This window comes from Nannospalax galili, unplaced genomic scaffold, assembly GCF_000622305.1.
Source record: "Nannospalax galili isolate Female #2095 unplaced genomic scaffold, S.galili_v1.0 scaffold973, whole genome shotgun sequence".
Taxonomy (NCBI): domain Eukaryota; kingdom Metazoa; phylum Chordata; class Mammalia; order Rodentia; family Spalacidae; genus Nannospalax; species Nannospalax galili.
In genome coordinates, this window is record NW_008334020.1 from 871,394 (window position 1) to 882,167 (window position 10,774).

General features: G+C 35.9%; 1 non-coding gene across 1 annotated transcript; it reads left to right on the plus strand.

Moving 5' to 3' along the window:
• The first annotated feature begins 581 nt into the window (after positions 1 to 581).
• On the plus strand, positions 582 to 688 carry LOC115069592. Its single transcript, XR_003848844.1, has one exon. It is a non-coding gene; the product is annotated as a U6 spliceosomal RNA (small nuclear RNA).
• Positions 689 to 10,774: the final 10,086 nt, after the last annotated feature.

Sequence of the window (10,774 nt, forward strand, 5' to 3'; positions counted from 1 at the left end):
TAAAGCAAAATAAAATTTCCTTGTGTATATGTACATTTTCCTTATCCATTCATCAGTTTATAGACATCTAAGCTGTTTAAATTTCCTTCATATTATGAATATAGCAACAATGAACACATGTAAAACTACAACTATCTCTATAGGAGGAGAGAGTTCTTTGGGTATATGCTGAGTCATATGTTACATCTATTTCTAGTTCGTTGAGGCACATATACATTGATTTACAGAGTGTCTGCACAGTTTGGACTTCTGCTAAGAATGAAAGAGGGTCCTCCCATATCCTTGCCAGAATTTATTATAATTTGTTGTCTTAATCTTAGCCATTCCAACTGGGATTTCCAAATGACATGATTCTACATATGAGGTCCTAAAGACTCCACTAGAAAACTCTGAGAACTGATCAACACTTTCAAAAAATAACTTACAAACATCAGTAGCCATTCTATATATTAACATGCTGAGAAAGAAATTAAAAAAAATAACTCCACTCACAGCAACCTCAATGAATAACAACAAACTTAACAAAGGAGGTACACGAACTTTACATTAAAACTTTAAATCTCTGATAAAAACAAAATATTGTGCTTGCTTCAACAGCACATATACTAAAGTTGGAACGATACAGAGAAGATTAGCATGGCCCCTATACAAGGATGACACACAAATTTGTGTGTCATATTTAAAAAATAAATGAGGAAGACAGTAGTTGGAAAGACCTCCCATGCTCATGGATTGGGGTGGGTAGAATTAATATTTTTTAAATATTCATCTTACTAAAAGAAGTTTACAGACTCAGGGTAATCCCAATAAATATATTCACAACATTCTTCACAGAAGTAGAAAAAAAGTCTTAAAATTGGAGCTGTGGGCTTCTCCTTTGAGCCAGAGCTGTGGCCCCCTACTGCCAGAGTTGTGGTCCCATCCTTGAGCTGGAGCTGTGAACTTTTCCTATAAGCCAAAGTTGTGGTCCCCTTGTGTGAGCTGGAGCTGTGGTCCCCTCCCTTTAATCTGGAGCCTTGTTCCCCTGTGAACCCATTTTTTTGCAGTCTTCCCATGGACTTGGAGCTGTCCTGCCCTCCTGTGAGCCAGAGCTGTGTTCTCTTATGAGCTGGAGTTGTAGTCCCGTTACATGAGTAACCAGTGCCCGGCTTTCCTCTGGCAGTAGACTAATGGTGGAGCAGAGTAGAGCATGGAGGACTTCTGATGTTGGGCAGCATTTTCAGTCTTCTGACTTTTTTGAGTGACTACATTTCCCATAACCCTCCCCACCCCCCACCACAGACCAGTTTGTGCCTGGCAAAGTCATTGCCCGTTTACCTTGGGGACAGAGGAGGTATCTGTTATTTGCAGATTTGGGTCTTGGGAGTCCTAATTTTCTGGAATGAACCTCCAGCTTCCTCTGAGGGCCAGCTTAGTCCTCACTCCTCACATGTTTCTGGGTATCCAGGCCTTGATATTGAATCTCTCTCATTATCAGGCACCTAGAAGCTTTCCATTACTTTTCCAACGCTCTTCTACAGTCGCAGTGTGCCTTTACCTATGCCCTCTTTGCACTTCTAGAGATAACAATCACAGTTTGGCCAGAGGTGACAGTGCAGGCCTTTAATCCCAGCACTTGAGAAGCAAAGGGAGGCAATCACTGTGAGACTGAGGCCAGCCTGGTCTACAAAGCAAGTCTCAGGCCAGCTGGGGCTACAGTGAGACCCTGTCTCAAAAAACCAAAAGAAAAAAAAAAAATCACAGTCTCAAAGGTAAAACTAAAATTTAAAAAAGAAACAGAAAATACTGTATTATCTAAACTGATATAATCCTCAAATTAACAGTATGTAATTATATCATATATTATAAATTGCTTCATCAATAATGTGAAATTTTTCACTGTTCCCATAATATGATTTTGCCATTTACAGCCTATACAAAGTCAATGCAATCATGTCACTTTGTAAAGAAAGCAATGCTAATAAAAAATTTTAAATAAAAAAAATCTACTAAACTTTAAAAAAATACAAAAATACAAACAAACAAACAAAAACAAACCCAAAATATCCTAAAGTTCTCAGGGAATCACAAAAAAACTGGGATAACAAGTCTAGGTCTGGGTACAAAGGACGGTAGAAGGATTTCCATGCTAGATGGCAAGTTATACTACATAGAATATATAAGTAAAAGCATGGTACTGTTACAAGAAGAGGTTAATGAAATAAAATAGAAGATTCAGGCTTAAGTCTCTGCAGTTATAGCTCCCTGATTTTAGAAAAAAATATACACTGTAAGAAAGACAGCATTTTCAGCAAATGGTGTTTGGAAAACTGCATAACCACATATGACCCTTTCTCTGACCTTGCACAAAAGTCAATTCCAATTGGATTAAGGACAACAGTGTGTAACTTCAAACTCTGAAATGGTTAGACGCAAAGGTAGAAAGCACAATACAACACACAGATACAAGTAAAGATTTTCTGAACAGGACTCTATTCAATGCCAACAATCGAAAAATGAAACCTGAAACTAAGAAACTTCTGCACAGCAGAAAAAACAGTCCACAGAGTGTGAGAACATCTTTGCTAGCTACACATGAAAAAGGATTAATAACTGGAGTGTACAAAGAATTAAAAAACGAAACATCAAGTAAACAATCCAACAAAAGCACAGGACTTGGATCTGAACAGAGAGTTCTCAAAATAATACGAATGGAGGTTGGAAATTTAGCTCCGGGACAGAGTGCTTACTTGGCAAGTGAAAGGTCCTGAGTTTGGTTCTAAGATCTAGAAAAAAGATCTAATCACAAAAAGAAGGCTCAGTGGTTAAGAGCCCTGGCTGCTGTTCTAGAAAACCTAGTTTCCTTTTTCAGCACCCACTTGTTGGCTAACAACTATCTGTAAATCCAGCTCCAGGGGATCCAGCGCCCTCTTCTGGCCTCCAAGTGAATTGCATGTATGGGTACTCAATCACATGCAGGCCAAAAACTCATACACATAAAATATCAATAAAAAAAGAAAATGAACAAAATAGTAACAAAAAGGCAACTGAAATAAATATAATTGGCTAATAAACACATATAAAAGTATTCAAAATCATTAGTGGAAATACAAAAAAATACCTTAAGATTTCATCTCTGTTGATTTTAATTGTGTTTTATGTCTTGTAGTGTTCAAATTAAAATATAGACTAAAATGTAGACAATGCATTTCATGAATATATATTATTTAGCTCTTCATGAATATATATTATTCACAGTTATCAATAGTGCAAGTAAGCAAGTTTTATTATTATTATTATTATTATTATTATTAATTTTGAGGCATCTTCCTGTAGCCACAACTGGCCTGGAACTTGCTATGGAGACCAGACTGGCTTTGATCTCACAGAAATTCACCTCTGCCTCCCAAGTGCTGGGGTTAAAGGCATGTGCCACCACCATGCCTGCAGGTCATTTATTTAAAACATGAAAAACTATAGAGTTAATTTAACTGAAACTGATTCATTGAGAAGATGTCAGATATATTCCAGAAGTAGCAGGGGAGGCTGAAGGACATGGTTGGAAAACAACACTAGGATACAAAAATCCAGGCATCCAAGACACAGCCATTATCTTAACCATGCACTTAGTTTGGTTAGAAAATTGTCCCTCATGCCAGGAACACTGCTGAGCTGTTGGAATTCAGTAGAGCTGCCACTGTGTGCATTGCACTCTGGCTATTTTTGTTGCCAGAACAAAGTTTGAAAAGATTCACAAAGTCTTAGAGCAGAAAATATCTAGGGTAGGGAATCTGGAGGAGAACGGGTCCTAGCTCTGGCTGAGTCGTGTACTTTTGTCTCAGGTTTCAAGGGATCATAAGAACACAGTTCTGCCACCTTTACCAGACTTTACAAGGCGTCAGAGGGCAGGCATTCAGACTTAACCAACCAAACAGAAAACAACGTCCGTCTCTGATTTGCAGCTGCTGGTTTTGATTATTTTTATATTGGGTCTCTAGTACTTGCTAACACAAAACCTACCAAAAAATTGTATTTTTCCCATTTTTTAATGAACTGTCTATATCCTTCCTGTTTCTTTCATTTCATCTTTTTTGTCATTAGATATGTTTAGTGCTACCAACAATTCTGCTTTTTGTAAACTTTCTTGTTCAACATGGTAAGGGGGCATTTCAACTTCCTATGCAGTTTTGACCCATTGGCAATAATGGAGCGTTGAACTGAGGAGTAGGTTGCTTATAAAAGGATCATACCTTCTGGATTTAGCTAAAATTCTGATAGTATTCTGATAATCAAGTTGATCTTATCTGCAGTTACTACTAAGTTAACATTTTCAGTTCTTGCTAAGTGTTAGCTGTGGTATTCATTTACTACCAGTGAATCTTGAATAAGAATGCAATATTGATTCAGAAACAGCAGAAAATTAGCATTTATCCATAGATTTGGTTTTTCCTCTATACGTTATTATATTAGCACAAAAGTTAAAGTAACTTACAGTTTCTAGTTTCCTGTATAACTATCCCAGTTCCTAATTCCACTGTTGCAGCAGTTGATACAGGCATGCAAGTCATACATCGCCCCCACACACAGACACACACAGATACACACAGACAGACAGACACACACACCGCATACACACACACTCACAAACTCCTGCTTTTGATATGCCTTCTATGTGACAAAAAAGTAAGGGTCAGTACAGTTAACATGTAAACAAGTGGAATCATTTCTTAGGATGGACCTAACAGCACTGTGAATGACTGAGATAGACGCAATCCTAAGAATATGAAGAGTTTTGGGCTGCATTATCAACGAGCTGACAGTGTTAAATCAGTAAAGTCAGTACTATTATTAAACTTGAATAAGAAAAGTTATCAATATTAATTCAATCTAAATAGACTCATTTACTTTTCTGTTGATTAAGGCATCTATTAGTAGAAAAACATATCTATTGTATAAGTAAAACAAATTGAATTTATAAGGCTTTGGCAATTGCAGTCAAATGAAGATTAAAAATAAATTAAAAATAACTAAAATGGGGAGAAACAGGGAATCAAAGAGTTGTGAAAGTATATTAAGTGGTGTTAAATTCATCCAATAACCTGATCTGATATAGGCTTGAAAACAAAGTACAGCTATGCTGTTTGTTGGAAGAAGGCTTTTGAATAAAATGGTTCATATTTCACTGCCTCTTAGGAGTGAAATTTTGAGCCAGTGTTTTCAGTTTGTGCATAGAGAGGGAAGGAAAGGATAAAATGGTGGAATCTCTTTAATCTCGTAACTTTAATATTCTACTGGTTTACAAGAGTACATATTTATGTAAAGTGAAAATAGACTGAAGAAAAATTACTTAAAAAGAAGAGCACTAAAATCTTAGATAAACAGACACAGTGAACACAAATACGTAGCAAACTTCATTGGATTAGAATTTCCAAAAAAATGAAAACAGAATGAGGAGGCTACAATAACACTGGAACAGATAAGTAAATGATGATACAACCGTTAGGCGAACTCTTTTGGCACTAAATAAACTGAAGCTTTGAATTGAAGTCTTAATGACTGCATGTCATTTAGGTGTAGGACTGAACCATATAATAGAAAATTCAAAAGAATAGTAGCGATTTATTTACAGAAAGTTAATTTTCTGAGGCACAAAAGAAGGTGAAAGTTCATAGGCCAGTGCTAAAAATTCAGCTGAGTTTCCTCTCTCCTTTCACTTTAAGAACATGGTAGTCATATACACAACTGGATTTTTGTCCTTCATATAGAGAAATGAAATCATGTCACGTGCAGGAAAATTAACACAACTAGAGAAGTTCACATCAAGTGAATTAAATATTACATATTTTCTCTCACTTGTAGTTACTAGGTTTTATATGTCAGTGTGTGACTAATAAGAATCGGGAGGGTCGCAGCAATGTTAGCAGCATGCACAAATCCCATGCAAGCTCAAACCAGACAAAATCTCAGCATAGATATGGGAAAGTGGGTTAGAAGCCCCTACCTGAGGAACTATTAGCAACTGTTGATGGATGGAAAGGGGAGAAACATTCTGTTTCAAGGACAGGACTCTTAGATCAGGTTCAAATGGCTGGATCCATGCTGAAAGGACATTTAGGGACATAAATTAGACTATATGGGTTACATAGCCCATATAATATGTCTATAAATAGATACAAACAGATAGATATAAAAATATCAGAGTACATTAACTTGGGTGGGAGGGAGTAAGGGGCAGTGCAGATAGGGGAAGGCATCTAAATACCATTAAATTATATTGTATGAATATCACAAAAATTCAATAAATAATGTAAAAAGAATCAGAAAAGGATAGGAAAGAAAAGGTAGGAGAATCTGGGGACTGAATATTCTCAAAGTAGATTACACAGTTTATTAAAATTTTCTTATGTAAATCATTACCATGTACAATGAATATATATCAATGAAAAACTTAAGGGAAAAAAACTAAGAAACGAATATAACTGCAGCCTCAAAACATAGCTGTTCATATTTCTCTTCATGAATATTTTTTATAGTAAGCATCCTTGGAAATTAGAGATAGTGCCTCCTTCTCAGGCAAACAGTGTGCAAGTTTGAGGCTCTGGAAGCAGGAGTATTGTCTTTTTTTTTTTTTTCATTGCCCATGGGAATAGGGATTCTGAGGACTGTAACAGGAAATACTGATATTCCAACTACTGCTACTGTGAGGACAAATATCCTCAATCTCTGTCCCAGAATCGCATGCCTTCTGCTAGCTTCCAAAGGACTGTTGTACTTATTTGCAAGTAGTATAAAACAGAAAATATGCAAGACCTCACAGCTCTCTATCTTATTTCAGCTGCCATCTCTTTGCTCAGAATTTATGTAAACAAGCACACCTAGCACCTGAAGCAGGTGGTGAAATATATCCTCTATGGCATTTAACACGGAATTGGACTGCTGCTAGCAGGAAAGAAAAATGGACAAGTTAAAGTATAAACTTTATTTCACAGCTAAAACTGTTCATAATTTACTGTTAGATGAACAAATAAAAACTAAAACATGGTCACAGATGAAATAGGTCACAGATCAAAACATATTTATGTTATCAATGTGCATGGATTTGCTAGAGTGGATGTGAGCGAAGTACCACAGCTAGAATGGCTGGGGCCTCCGGAACTGGTTGTTTGTCAGCTCTGGATGCTTAATGTCCTAGAGGAGGATATCAACAGAAGTGGTCCTGTTCTGAGAACTGTGAAGGGAGAATGTGTTCCAGTTCTCTCTCCTTGGCATGTAGAGATTATCTTCTTCTGTGTCTCTTCGTGTGGTTTTCTCATTGAGTGCTTGCCTCTGTGTCCAAATTCTGCCTTTTATAGGGACACATCATCTTAGATAGAATCCACTGTGGTGACCTCATCTTACCTAACTGATAACATCTGCACATCTACAGTGAATCTATTTCCAAATGAGTTCACATTCCATAGTATTGCAGGTTAGAATATCAGAATGTAGATTTTAAGGGGGCACAATTCAAACCATAAAATTACAGGTAACTTTCTTGTGTTTGTTTAATTTTGGTTTTCTAATCAATGGCATAGTGTCTGGGTGTTACTTTAGTTATTTTGAAAACATACAAGTTTTGAACAAAACTGAATATTGTATACACTTATTATGCTAGTGAATCTTTTTAATGATCTCAAACTACAGTTAAATGTGTGTTGCATGGATAGGGCCTTGCTTCCAGATCTCACAGAAGTTGTTACACTTTTCTTGAATTTATGGTGAGTATTTTTGTGCCTATTTGTAAATCCTCAGGTTTCCATATGCTCACAAAATTACTACAAATAAATTCAGCCTTTAGGGTTATATCTTTCAAGTCTGGCTGATCTTTTTGCCATTCTTTATATTTCTGACTTTGGTGCTGACTGGTGGGAAATTGTACCCATTGTGCTTGGTTCCCAATGCTCGAGAGACACTGAGTGGGTGTGTGTGAATGATGACTTTTCCAACAGAATGTGAAGGTAATTGTAGCAGTGTGACACACAAGAGCAGAGTGACTGCTTCAGGCATGAGGACATAGGAACAACTCAAGATAAAAGGAAGACTTGGAGACAAAGGCTACATTCTCAATCTGTTCCTTCCAAGTCTTTTACACTGGCCCAGGACTTGTTAATGAATAACCACTATTGAGCGGCTGCCATGAGAGCAAACAGAGAGCTATTCTACTATTAGTTACATTTTCATTCAAAGGTTACACATTGGCCAAATATTCCATATCGCCCCAAAGTATAGCATAGAGAGGAATGCCTAGGTAACCAAGTCAGAGGGAAAGAAAAAAGAGGAGGCAGGAGTAACATAAAGTTAACCGCAGACAAAACAGTCTAAAGCCAAGGAAAAGAAAGAAATGGACTTGCAGAAGCCCAGATTTGATGTGGAGAAATGTGTGATTCCTTTCACTAAACCCCAAGATAAAATTTGAGGGTTAACATGTCCATTGTCATAGAAAAATGGACCACCACATTCTTAGAAGTACAGCTCCCGTTAACAACAGTTGTTTGTTTTTGTTTTGTAAATCCTGGTTACCATAAAAAGTTGCAGCTTTATGTAAATTTTATTATTCTTGCTTAACACTGGCAGTAAGATAAGAATCTTAAATATATAAGACTCTCAGTCTCATTTTAACAGCTTAATCTTGTATCCATTTTTCTATTCTCAAATTCTTATTCAGAAACACCCAGTAATTAATTTCCCATAATCCCATTTTTGTTGTTGTAGTTGGTTTAATTGTCTCTCCTTAATTTATTTATTTTCAGTGTCTCACCGTGTATCTCAGACTGACTTTGAATTTATAATTTCCTTCCTCAATTTCTCCAGTGCTGGGATTATAAAAAGATGCCACCATTGCTAACTGGCATTTATTTTCTAATTCCCTGATCAACCTGTAGGTATCTTCTCTACTTTGCGAAACATCTAATTACAAAAGTCCATGAAAATCATCACTCAGAAATCACTGGATTCTATATAATATCCCATTTTATTTATTAATCCTATTAAGTAAATGAACTCTATTTTATAATGACGTAAATGAGTCAATATACTCAGTTACTGGGGTTTTGGGTTTTTTGTGGGGAGTGGGATTAAAGGCATGTACCAACAAGATCAGCTTTAATTTTTGTCTTTATTTATTGATTTTTTTCATAATGAATATCAGTCCTAAAACTCCCTTCAAGTTAAAAACAGTATGTGATAAAATGCTCAACACAACTCTTAGCTTCATAGACTCATGTAACAGAACTACATAGTATGACATATTTTAAATAGTGAACAAATTAGGTGCTTCATAGAAGCAAAGCTTCATGGTTTATTATATTCCATGAAACAGGTCACTCACATCTGAATGTCTAAGTGTCAAACTGAAGACATCGTTCAATGTTAAGAATTCAAGCTGGGAAGAATTTTCCCATGATTTCATCCGAGTAAATGAAGCATTTTTAATCAGGTCTTATGAATAATAATTTTAAACTCAATGACATATTTTAATTTTAAAAAATATGAAAAAGGAGTCATAAATGTTTAAAATACTGCAGAAATGGAAATGTTCTGTCACAACTGCAGTTGATCTGTAACCTATCACCTTGAAATCAATGGCAACCTAGACTCAGCATGACATAATCTCCTGGACTTAAATGATCATCTAGAAAAACATCACCAGGCTTTCAAGAATGGACATGAACAGAAGCCAGGTTGTCTACTCATTAATGTCAAGGTTCAAAATCCCCACACAGAACAAAACTTCCCAAAAGAAGCATCTATCCTGTGAGGGGCACCATTCAATTAGTAAACAGCTCTTCTCTCCATTAGATTCAGAAGGCACATTTGAACTTAAAGCTCCTGACCTTCATCGGGGACAGCTCAGGAAGGCTTTTACTTACGCAGCACGAGGTGCTTTAGTACCAGCTTAACAGCTTTTACAAGTCTCTTTCCAATTTCTTTGCTTCCTTTGATTTTAAACACGTCATATCAAGCATGTCTGCTCTAACACAGATTAGTTTTTAATATCCCTCATATCTCCATAATGAAAGTAAATGTAGTCTTGGAATAAGAATGTTTAGTTCTTAATTTTTCCTTATTTTAAAATAAACCAATGAACAATTTAGGAGAACAGATCTTAACTTCTGATATTACTGAAATCCATATATGCATTTAGTTATTTAAATGTAAATATTTAAAACATTTATTGCATTATCTGAAATATCCTTTTTACCTCCACACTGGTTCATCACATTCAATTTATTCCACATTAAAATTTTTGAAATACAGGTAAAATCCGTAAGTGGATACATGAGTTGCCGGGTTAAAGTTGCTCCTGTTATTTTAACACTCATTGTTCTTTTGCCATTTAATCAAATCTATTGTTTCAATAGAAGAATAGGGTATTTCGAGGGACGGAGACAGGGTCTCAAAACGGACTTGTATGATTCTGAACCACCAGAAACTTACTGTGTTAACCTGTTTGTATATATGTATATGGGAATGCACAAATGTTTCAGGTAGAGGGGATGTTTGAAATGCTTAGAAAAAGTCCAAGAGGTGTTTTTCCAATAATCATTATTCTTGTACATATTTCATGTGGCACAATTGCATTTAAAGAAATCATTTATTTTGCTCCAAAGTTTTTGTTTTATGTTTTTCAAATTGTTGACATTAAAAGCATAAACTGTTTTTATTCTCAACTCTGAAAAAATGTTCTACTGAATTTCTATTAGTTTATCTGCAAAAATAGATCAGAGGCTGCTAATCCATTGGAAATGTGTCTCCT